General features: G+C 42.1%; 1 long non-coding RNA gene across 1 annotated transcript in view; it reads right to left on the reverse strand.

Annotated features, from left to right (window-relative positions):
* Window positions 1-11,766, reverse strand: part of LOC309392349 — a 32,562-nt gene extending 20,796 nt beyond the window's left edge. Inside the window, exon 1 of the long non-coding RNA XR_014175428.1 lies at window positions 11,629-11,766. This is a non-coding gene — a long non-coding RNA (uncharacterized lncRNA). The remainder of the gene's footprint in view (window positions 1-11,628) is intronic.
* Window positions 11,767-12,029: the final 263 nt, after the last annotated feature.

Here is a 12,029-nt window from a genome sequence, read left to right on the forward strand (position 1 = left end):
CAAGGCAGCAACTGGTGGGTCTACGGATGGTAGTTGGAGGAGCCCCTCCAGATCCGAACCGGGCCCAAAAAGTCTTTTGTCATTATTGCTCAGTGGGGGAACCATAGCAGGTTGGGACCACTGCCTCTGGATGACATCTAGAAATAGTTTGGAGGATGGAATAACCTCTTGTTCCAGAACTGGTTCTGAGAATAAACGTTCAGTGGAGTCTAGTCCCAAGGAAGGTTCCACTGGGGTGCCCTTGCCACCAATGTTAGCGGTAGACCTAGCTTTAAAGAGCAGGGATTTGAATAGGGTAGGGCGGGAAAGGCCCCCGAGAGTGGGAACATCCAAGGGGGGGCTCCTTCATCATGTGATAATTCAAGGTCACAGTGTTCCTCCTCGCCCAGGAGCGACTCCTCACTGTGGGCAGATGGCGCGGGGGATGGAGGGTCCACTGTAGGGCTGGGGGCAGGCTGCGAAGGTGCCCTAGCTTGCCTGGACCTTCTGCGGAGTTCTGAATCAACCTCTTGTGAAATGGCTGTAGAAATAAGCTCCCTGAAATCTCTGGGTAAATCCATAATCTGGTTATCCACCCCACAAGCCCAGCTGCTATGGGGGTGAATGTGGCCTTGGGCGGAGAACGCCTGGCTGCAGGTGTAGAGAGCCTGGTATGAGAGGCCTGCACAACACTGAGGCCTGATGCACTGGGAGTAGAACCAGCACCTAGGCCTACCTCCTCTTCAGAAAGGCCCTGAACCTGGATAATATCTGGGGACCAGTCTCTGGTCATCCTCAAGGGGGAGCCCTGGAGCGACAGGGTAAGCAAAGCCTCTAATTGCAACGGCAGAGGAGAATTGGGGATCCTGGATGACTTGGAGGCTTTAGAACCCTTTTTGGAAGAGGCCCGGGGCTTGGAAGAGGCATCCTTATCAGCAGCCGATGACACAGAAGGGCCGTTAGATCTACTGGCCATGCTTCTGGTGGTAGCCCTCCTCACCCTGCCAGGTGGGGGGAAATCCCTTAAGGGCGAACTTCCAGGGGAAATCCCTTCCCCTGATGCTGCAATGGGAGCACGGTCTGCCATTCTCAGTAATTACACTGAAGTGAAATAATGGGGCAAACCTGCAAGAAACCCAGCGATATGCAATCACCATGAAAAAAGGCGCCAGATGCACACAACTGAGATTGCCTGCGGAGATTGGCCAGTGACATTGGAATCACGCTGCTGCTCTCTTCAAAAGGGGGCTCACAATGAGGCTCTTGGCACTTTAAAATGGCCGACTGCTCAGGAGACTGATTGCCGCCGAGAAACAATGGCCCGCCAATCCAATCCAGCCAATCAGCGTTCAGCGGGTACAGGCGCAGCCCGCGCACACGAATTTTGAAATCCAGCAACAAAATGGAGGCTCCGCAAGCCTGAAACGGCAAGGGAATAGCGATGGGAGGATGGCGCACCAAGCCTCCTAGCGCAGATAGAGGGGCTCGAGAACGGCGTACTGAACTCACCGCCCTCGGAACCAGGCAGTAATCGAGAACAGGCTAGCCTGAGCGATCAGGCTTAAGTGACTGGACGCGCACGCCCTCCCCTGGAGGGAAAAACCCCGGAGGCGGTTCTTGCCGGCGGACCGGACTAACCAGCGCGCCTGCTAAACTCGCAGACCTTACAGATGAACCTAAAACGGAAAGAAATCAGTACCTGTGATCTGCTGAGAAAATCCAAAGGAAAAATTCCTTAAAGTTGCAGGAGAAAATGTGTATATGTCTCTTAAGGCAGACTGAATTGAAAAACTGATGAGCCAAGTGAAAGAGGGAGGCGTGGCCAAGTTTATTCAATTCAGTCTCTAGGCAACCAGACCAAAATTAACCTATTCCTTTGGATTCTCTAAGCGGTGCACTGGAGAATCAGCAGAAAAACACACAATATCTCCAATTAGCACACATACCTAGGATAATGTTCAAGTTAACACAACAAGCAAAAAGCCTTTAACTTAATCTTTTACACACGAAATCTATTGTCTTATATATTTTGAATTGTATCTCTTGCCTCACATACTAAGTTTGGCTTTATCTTTCAAAACCAGCTTTGAAAGCACTCCTGTCTATTTCACTCTACATCTCCTGCAGAAAAAGTGTTCTAGGCTTCTAGGATGCCTTTTGTTTCCCTTAATTTAAATGAAAAGCCAATTGAAAAAACATTTTTTTAATTAAAATACATTTTTGGATTTAAAAAAAATATGCAACAAGGATAGGCTTCAACTACAATTACAGCTCTAGAATATTTTCTTTTTGTTTTAGTGAAATCCAAAATGACCACACCCAGGGCCTCTATCAATGGCAAACACAGCTGAGCTATGGCCTCAGAGCAAGGTTATGTCAATCTACTCCTAAAGGATAAGCACCTATGAAGTAAGTTATGTCCATGTATAAGAAATAAAGTCTGGAGCATTCATTCTCTTTCTGTACACATCACGTATTGTATTTTTGCTTAATTTTTAATACAGGTAGTCCTGGATTTACAACATTCGTCTAGTGACTGTTTGAAGTTACAAAGGCACTGAAAAAAGTGACTTGCAACACTTTTTCACACTTATGACTGATGTAGCATCCCCACGGTTCCATGATCAAAATTTGGATCTTGGCAACTGGCATGTATTTATGATTATTGCAGTGTCCTGAGGTCATGTGATTACATTTTGAAACCTTCTGACAAACAAAATCAATGGGAAAGCCAGATTCACTTAACAATGGTGTTATTAACTTAACTGCAGTGATTCATTTAACAACTCAGGCAAGAAAGGTTATAAATTGGGGCAAAACTCACTTAACAATTGGTTTGCTTAGCAGCAAACTTCTCCTTTTCCTTCTTTTTTCCACTCTGTCATATATTTATGGACTTGAGTTTTACGCATATTTTTGGACCTCCTCCTATATGGCTGGGTGAGCTTTTATTTTCTTATAGCTCTGCCAAAGTTATTTTTTGTGATTTTCTACCTGTCTTCAGAAGAAAAAAATAGAAATTGATGGTGTGCCAACTACTCTGTAAAAGATTAACAGTAAGACCCCTTCCAAATGTCTGGTTTGTCCTCTTTGATTTTATTTTATTTATAAATTTATAAAAAGGAGAGAGCTTACCACAATCACTGGGCCGCCCATAACGTCCACGGGACTAAATGCACTGTGCTATCTAAAGCTACTTTTTCTAAATTGGTGCCTTCTAAATGTTTTAATCAAGAACTCCTCTCAACAGAGGAATTTTGGAAATCATTACAACATATCTGGACGGCACAAAATTAGGAAAAAAGCCTTAAAATTTGAGATACTTTCTTCTGAATATGGAAGTTTCTTCTCAAGGGATTCCAACTGATACACTAAATCAGGGGTGTCAAATTCGATTTCACTGAGGGCCACATCAGCACTGTGTTTGACCTTGGGAGGCAGGGTGGAGATGGCCAGCTATATGTCACTCATGTTAGGGGTGCCTGTGGTGGCCCGAGAGCTCTGCCAGTGAAAATGTGCTATTTCCAGGGTATCTCTGCGGGTCAGATATAGCCTTGAGTTTGACACACCTGCTCTAAATGGTTTTCTCTTTCCCTAGCCCTTTGTCCCTTTCTGGTTTCAACATCTTGAATGAGTTTCAGCTTTGATTTTTTCAAGCTTTGCATAATGCTTTTATTGACTTGGCTTTGAATTGCTGAGCTTTACATATTTGTATTTTACTATACAGTATTGCCTAACCTTAAAATTTCTGACTGATCGTTTGCAAGCATCTTACAGATATCAAATTTTGCTGTACTTGTACACTGCAATAAGCCATAATGCAGTTTGCTCAATGCTAGCTTAAAATATTGGGTGTACTCAGCCATTGTAAATTATTCAACAAATCACAGCTTAAACAAACCATGGCTTAAGTGCAGCATATACTCAGGTAAAATATTGGATCTTATTACTCAGTACTTTCTACCGATAGTGACTCATGAAGTATGTGACTATAGCCTTTTTTAATTCTACTTGGTAATGCCAAGGATGAAACCTGAGACCAGAAGCGTCTATGGAGATTCTCAGTCATCCAGGTCATGGTTGTCCCAAAGGTGCTTTTTCACAGCGCAACTGGACTTTCTGGTTTTTCTTTGAAGATTTTTGCTTCTCATCCAAGAAGCTTCTTTTGCCCTCTTGAAAAAGCACCTTTGGGTGCTTAAACCAGAAGCCACATCCTCTTCAGGCAATGTGTTCACATTCCTGAGAGGTAGCACAAGGAAGCACCAAGTTCATGTACATGGCATGTGTTAACTCTCCTATCCCCTTTCTCCATGTTGTCCATATTCTGGAGCTAAATCCCAACATAGTGTTCATACGGCGCCAAATATACTATTAGAGGCTTCCAGATTTCCTGCTCTAGTTGATTCTCTTATAGAACCACAATGAAATTAGCCTGTTGCAAAGCAACATGCTAAAAAGCCAATTTTGTTTCCAATCAAATTTCTGGGTCTTGCAGGGCAGTTATGCTAGTACTTTGTTGGCAGCTGTGGTCATCTTGCCAGGCAAAGCATCTTTCTAATGGACACCAGGATTGGTTCTCAGAATTTTAGATGTGGCTACCTTTTTAGGTAGATCATAAGCAACTTGCATGGAATTTTGCTAGAGGACTAGATGAAGATATATGAGGAACATTCATTGAAATGCAGAGTCTGTGCAGATAGTAAGTAATCTATCACATTTAGTTTGTGTCTGTTAATTAAACAGAAGCTATTAACATGACACATCAAAATACCTACCATTTATAGAAGACATTTATAGTTTTCAAGCACTCCATGTCTATTAACTAGCAATTCTTAAAACAGTCTTCTAAACTATGTGACTTGCCTCCATATGGCAGATTGGTGAGGGAGGATAAGGCCTCTCAGAACACATACTTCTCTAGCATGTAACACAAAGAACAGTATAATTATACAAATTGCACTGTAATTGGCAGCTGTGTCCTTTCTTTTCAGGCAAGGGAGTAGGTCTATCAGCATTTTATCCAATGATGTTGATAGAGTAGAAAAGAGTTTGACACATCACCAATTGTAATGTTAAGACTAGGGGGGGGGGGACAGTGTGTAGAGCACCAAACTCTCTGCTTTACCACAGCACAGGCACAATATGGCTGATTATAAGAAAGGCTTATAGTTCAAAAGAGGTCCCATGTTTAAATGCAGAAAGATCCAGATCTGTGGCAACTGTAAACGGGGAGGTAAAATATATGAATCAAGAGTTTTGAAAAGATAAAAATTTACAGAAGTATAAAGAAAAGAAAGGAAAAGAGGAAAGAAAGAACAAGACAAAAGTGCAAAAGGAAAGAATGAAAAGAAATAAAACTTCCAATTTTAAGTATAAATGCAAAATAACCTTTTATTCTTTAGTTACAAGCCCCCCTCTTATTATCTCTCTTTTTCTAATCATCAAAACTATAAATAATTTGTTCATTTTTTCTGTTTGAGCAAAATGTTCATAGGGGCCTTCTAGTCAGCAATAAACATATTGTCTTCTCTGTAATCAAGGAAGGTAGTTTAGCTATCTCCACAAGTTCCATTATCTTCATCAACCATACCTCCATTGTGCAAAATCTTTCTACTTTTGTGCATATAATAATCTCACCAAATTTATACAGATTGACCTAGAACTAGCTATCTGATCTGGACTGCAAGAGAACCCCAAGATAGAAGCAACAAGTTTTCTCTGTGCTGGTATCTAAGGGTAATCCAAATCTAGTAACCCTACTCCTGTATCTTAACTCTGATAATCTCTCTGTTTAATGTTCTAAATACTGTATTTTTCAGAGTATAAAACACTCCTTTCCCCTCCCCCCCCAAAAAAGAGGGTGAAAATCTGGGTGTCTTATATACTGAACACAGCATTTTTGGCCTCCCGAAACCCCACCCTCTGCATCCCATTTTTCACAAAAATGGACACACAGAGGGTTTGGGAGGCCTGCAAAGTGCTCCTGGGGGCTGGGGAGGGTAAAAGTGAGGGTGTTTTTGCTCTTTCCAGCTCCCAGGAGCACTCTGCAGGCCTCCCGAACTCTCTCCACACCCTGTTTTTTGCAAAAAACTGGACCGTTTTTTGTTCGTTTTTGCCCTCCCCACACCTCCACGGGGTGTGCAAAGAGTTTGGGAGGCTGCAGAGTGCTCCTGGGGCCAGGGAATTTACCTCTTCAAAATCTTGGTGTGTCTTATATTCCTGTGCGTCTTATATTCCCAAAAATACAGTACTTGCTTTCATGGACAGTATTGGGAACTAGTGCTTATAAAAATGCACCGTAATTAAAAAGAAAAGAAAAACCATAATTGGCATTTTAATGTGTGTAAAACAGCCTTAGCACTTAAAAAGAAAAGAAAAATCAATGTTTGGGAACTCTTGCTAATTCAAACAGTCACAATAATAAAACTTCCAGTCCAAATAGAATACAAAATTTGATGTAGGTGCATGTATGTTAACAAGACCCTCTCCCTCGGTAGCATCCATTCTATTTTCTGTTCCAAAACTTCTCTAATTTCAATATGCTTCCCATTTTTTTTAAAATGCTGGTGTATCATGCATTTATATTTCATACGCAGCTTGCATCCTAGAACAAATGATGCAAAGTCCATTGTTCAAGTTTTATCTCGGTCATCAATTTAACAAATGGCCTCAGTGGAAAGTTAATGATTCACAACAAACTGTGATTTCCTTCTTAAGATTGTTTGGTTTGGTTTCTAAAGGTAGGAAACAACACCTAAGTGACGTTGGAGAATCTCAAAGTGCCAAGCAGATCTGGAACTAGACGGCAAAGATGTCTAGAGGATTTGTTGCATCAACTGCAAGCTGTGGCTCTTTTGTATGCCTCAAATGGACAGAGCTTGCGCCACACCAATACAACACTACTGTTGTTGCTTACCCTCCTGCCCCTCCCTGCAGACACACCTACTAGTTAATGTACAGATGGAAACCATCAAGAAAAGTTAGACTAGACCAGTGGTGGGCAACCTTTTTTTTCAACTGAGCCAAATCTCGCCAAAACCACGATTGAAATTTATTTTGAGAGCCACATTTTTGAAACCGAAAATACATAGGATGGTACACTGTTTTTAGTTTCAATAAACTCTGGCATTTGAAGCACGCAAGTCTTAAAGCTGTCAAGTTGCAAGACCCTTGCACCCCTAACCCTTTAGAAAACAAAACCCCAGAGGTCTTCAAACCTGACAGCTTTAAGACTTGTGGACTTCACCTCCCAGAATTCTGAGAATTGAAGTCCACCAAGGGCATCAATCATATTAGCCCAGGGATCTGCAAAATTGGCTCTTAAGACTGGTGGACTTCAACTCCCAGAATTCTGAGAATTGAAGTCCACCAGTCTTAAAACAGCCAACTTTGCAGACCTCTGTGTTAGCCCAAAGCCTGGTGCTGGGCGGGCCTTGCTCCCCCCCATTGGTGGAGCCCCAAGAAGCGAGGAGGGAGAAAAAGAGACGGAGGCCAAGGAGCTTCCCCCCCGCCCCCTCCCAGCAAAAATCTAACCGGGGAGCCGGGCGGGCAGTAGCAAATTAGCCGATCACGCCGCGTGGGCAGTAGCAAATTAACCGATCACGCCGCGTGATCGGCTAATTTGCTACTGCCCGCCCGGCTCCCCGGTTAGATTTTTGCTGGGAGGGGGCGGGGGGAAGCTCCTTAGCCTCCATTTCTTTTTCTGCCTCCTCGCTTCTCGTCCCCGCCCGACTTCAGGATCCTCCCTAATCATTGTGGGTCGAAAAGAAAAAAGGGAAAGGGGCGCTTGTTTTGAAGTGCCCGAGAGGAGGGAGGGGAGCGGGCGGGCGGCACACAGAAGAGCCGCATTAAAGTGTGTAAAGAGCCGCATGTGGCTCGCGAGCCGTGGCTTGCCGACCACTGGACTAGACTATAAAGATGAAAAAGTATCCCAAAAGATGGGAAAGGCAAAATCATTCACACAGTCTTGGCAAGAAAACTATGTGGCTGTGCCCAGGATCATCAGGTTTAACTCAAACAAGTCTTAAATTGTCACTTCTAGGTGGGCTTCATCAGGAAAGAGACAAAAATTTCTTCTGCTATCTTCTCATCTTTGTAGTTCAGCCAACTAGGAAGTTGTTTGCCTGTGTCCTTTCTGAACGTTATCTGGACATTCTGGACTTTAAAAAAATATTTAGACTTTTTTGCCTAGGCAACAGCTTCTGCATATCTCCATCAAGGCCACATTCACTATTTATACACTGTAAAATGTAGGTTATGGAGAAGTGAATGCTTATGTTTGGAATTTTTGTATGTCTGTGTGCATAATTATTATTCAGGGGTTTCTCAAGACCTGAAAAATATTTTAAGGATTCCTTCAAAATAAAAATGTCAAGAAAGGCTGTGTTATAATATAGCAATAGAATAGAATAGAATAGAATAGAATAGAATGGAATAACAGTTGGAAAAGACCTTGGAGGTCTTATAATCCAAACCCCACGCTTAGGCAGGATATCCTACACTTCAGACAAATGGTTATCCAATCTCTTCTTAAATATTTCCAGTGTTGGAGCATTTACAACTTCTGGAGGCAAGTTGTTCCACTTGTGAACCACACTATAGATAGTTCTATAGATAGCATTTAGATAGCCATAGTTTTTTTAGAAACTCTGGATTGAAACTGCGCTTGCCTACTTCAGGGACTAAGTACCAGTCCTATCTAAGTACCATTTCTGCGAATCCTAAATGTAGCAGACTGCTACTCAAAGAAAGTGCTATAAATATGAACTACCGGTCCACTACTGTTAAGTGATACTATTGTTACTGACTCAGGGGAATATGATGATTTAACTTTATGAGTAAGAAATCTTGGCCTAACTAACGTAAGCTAATTATAGTAGCTGAAATTGATGGCATATTTGAAGGAAAGAATCCTTGTAGGTGTACCTACATACTAGTTCCCAGCTCAAAAAGAACTGCTATAAAAATTAACATTGGAAATACACTGATCATTTTGGACACAGGATCTCATCTATGCTTTTATGTACTCTTTATATATCAGTTTAATTTCCAATACACTCACGTAAAAATCTACTGTGTGACAAAACCTTGCACAAAATACAGCATAAACAACCAATTGTGTATTTTTCTTTTCCTCCTTGAAATTCTGCTGTTTGAGACAGAGCATCTAAGTTGAATCCTTTGTTTTTACCATCTGCAGGGTGGTAAAAATAAATAAATAAAAGGGTAGTTTTTAATGCCTCATTCATAGAGTAAGTCAACTTCCACATCCTAATAACAGGATCAGTCTTGGGAGACAATCTTTAATGTTCCTAAGCGAGAGGCAAGATATAGCAGTTAAGGTATCAGGCTAGAAAGCAGAAAACTGTAAGATCTAGTCCTGGTTTAGGCATGAAAACAAGGTGAGTGACTCCAATTGGGCTAGTCATTCTCTTTCAGTCCAACTTAGCTCACAGGGTTGTTATTGTAGAGAAAAGGTATACTATATATGTTCACCACCTTATTTATAAAAATAAAGGTGGGATTAAAAAAAAAATTTTTTTTAAAGCAAGCCTAACTAGAATTAAAATCTATGAAGCTAGTCTTGGTCTTAGCATTCAACCAAACGGGCAGATTCCTACTGACCTTGCATATAAAATTTTGCATTCCATGTTCAAGACCCTTCTGAAGAACCCTCAAATTATTTACTTATGATTTCCATGATATAATCCTAGATAAATATATGATCTACAAAAAAAAAAAAAAAAAACAATGGAAAAACACTGTTGTGAAATGAAATAACCGCAACCTCTCTGAACTGGGTTATGAAATCTAAAGGTTTCTGGTGATGCCCTGAAGAGACAATGAAAGCTGAAATCTTGTAGCATCTTAATTTGAAAGTAAGTTGCTTGGAATAAAGGAATTTATTTCTAAGCTGGCAGATACAGGACTTCTCTACATCCATGTCCAGTTTTGGTTAAGCAGAGTGGGTATGTCCAGTTATGACATTTTGTTAGGACTAAGGAAGTGTGCCTATTCAGTTAAAATTCCTGTCCTCTGGAGAATTCATGTGATTCTCACTCTTATGTTATTTAGGAAGTTATTGAAGACCTGATTGTTCTAAAGACCTGGGGACAAGGACACTACAGAATCCCTGTTAGTTTTTTAGCCCATTTTGTTTTAGTCTTCTTTTGAATCCTTTGCTTTTCTGGTCATAGGATAAGTTGCATCAAGTGGAAACCTTACATGTCAGTCTTTTGGTTTAAATGGTTTGTGGTTCTCACAAAGTTATCAATTTAATAAAGACTGAGCCTAGATGTAATCTCAATTAATTTCAAAATAGGATGTACTTCCAGCCAAGTATAACAGCTTTAAAACCACAATTTGCTTAAGTAGAAAGTATTTCAGTTTCATATCCGACTAACTCTTTCGCAATTATTGATAGTGCAATTACTCTAAGGAAACTTGGTATAACACAGAAACAAATCTACAAATGCTTTGTTCTTACTTTAATGAGAAATTGAAATGGAAAGTCACAATATGGGACAAATTTTATGCAAACACACACACAAACTTATATTTTTTGTTAATTGGGGTGTGGGTGTCACACTCCTTAAGTGGAAGGAATCAGAATTCATTTCTGGTTGGGGTTTTAAGATAAGAAATGGGAACCTTAAGTCTCTCCAAGACTTTAGACACGCAGCTGTACCCTCCAAATGTGAAAAGGTTACCGCAATGTTGCCCCTACCTACTCTGGGACTCACAAAAGAAATAGTGACAGGGCATGTGAGGGTCCTCTGTTTTTGGCAATCCTGGTATACAGAGTACAAATCCATCAATATTTTACCATTTTCCTAATTCAAGATGAAAAGTTAACCAGTAACAGAATACATAAACAATCTAGGCTTTCTTTCTCATTAGAGGTTCCCCATTTATTTATGGAGGAAAGTTAAGAAAGTAAACAAATCTCAGAATGCATGTTCTTTAGTTATTTCCTGGCTATTGAGGCAATCATTTATGGATTCTGGCTCTTAACAGATAGTATTTATAAACAATTTATTTTGGGGGCAATCTCCTTCTAAGCTTTTCAAAAAGAAATCCACATTGGGCTACCCTCAGCCTGCAAACACACCCTTTTTCTTGAAAGCAAACGCCTCATCTGAAGTTGAACAACTTCTTTCAGAGAGCAATTAATTTCAGGTCCATCTGCTATTTACAGGATTAACACGGATAACAAATAATTTGGAAATCGAAATAGCTTCTCTTTAGTAATAGTTTTTGCATCATCCTAACTAACGGGTTCACAGAAAGTGCAGCGGCATACAAAGACTTCCTATATCCGCAATATTGCACCCTCAATAGTTACTGTTCTTACTCGGATTTAAGATCAGCGCTTTCTCCCCCCCCCCCCCCCCCCAACGCTTAGTCAGAGCGTCGTTTGCTGAAAATAGCTGCAAGCATGCAGAAAAACCTCCAATGCCACACGGAAAGCCCGCAAGAATGGAAGTCTGGCCGTGCAGGTGTCTAAGGGCAGCAAAGCGCTAACATGACCACAACCAACTTTAAAAAGCGGCGCTGAAAGGGAGGAGGAGCACTGCACAGCAAAGCCTGAGTCAAAGCTGATCCAGGTAGAGTTCCACACACCCACAATCCACGAAGCGACCACCCCACCTTTTTCTTCCAGTCCACGTTACCCTCAGTCGGTTGCTCTGCAGCTGCCACGAATCCTCCAACCGCAGAAGCAGCTACCGTGCAGACAGAGTCAGCCGGGGTCCGGCAATCCCCTCCCCACTAATAATATCACACGCAGCAGCTCCTTCTCCTCTCCCCCCACGCGCAGTACAGCGTATCCCTCCGCCCCAAACCCAACGTTGGGAAGTGGCGGCAGCAGGAGCCGGCAGCGGAGGGATCCTCGCGAGCGCAGGCTACCGCGGTACAGCAAAGAGCGTAGCGGCAGCCCGCACTCTTTCGACTTCTCTCCCCCCACCCTTCCCCGGCCGTCTCCCCCTCCCGCGCCTCCTCCTGACGCCGTTCTTTGCTGCGGGGCCGGTTGGGCGCTGCCTGGTGGCCTC

Source organism: Natrix helvetica (assembly GCF_964273705.1).
Source record: "Natrix helvetica genome assembly, chromosome: 5".
Taxonomy (NCBI): domain Eukaryota; kingdom Metazoa; phylum Chordata; class Lepidosauria; order Squamata; family Natricidae; genus Natrix; species Natrix helvetica.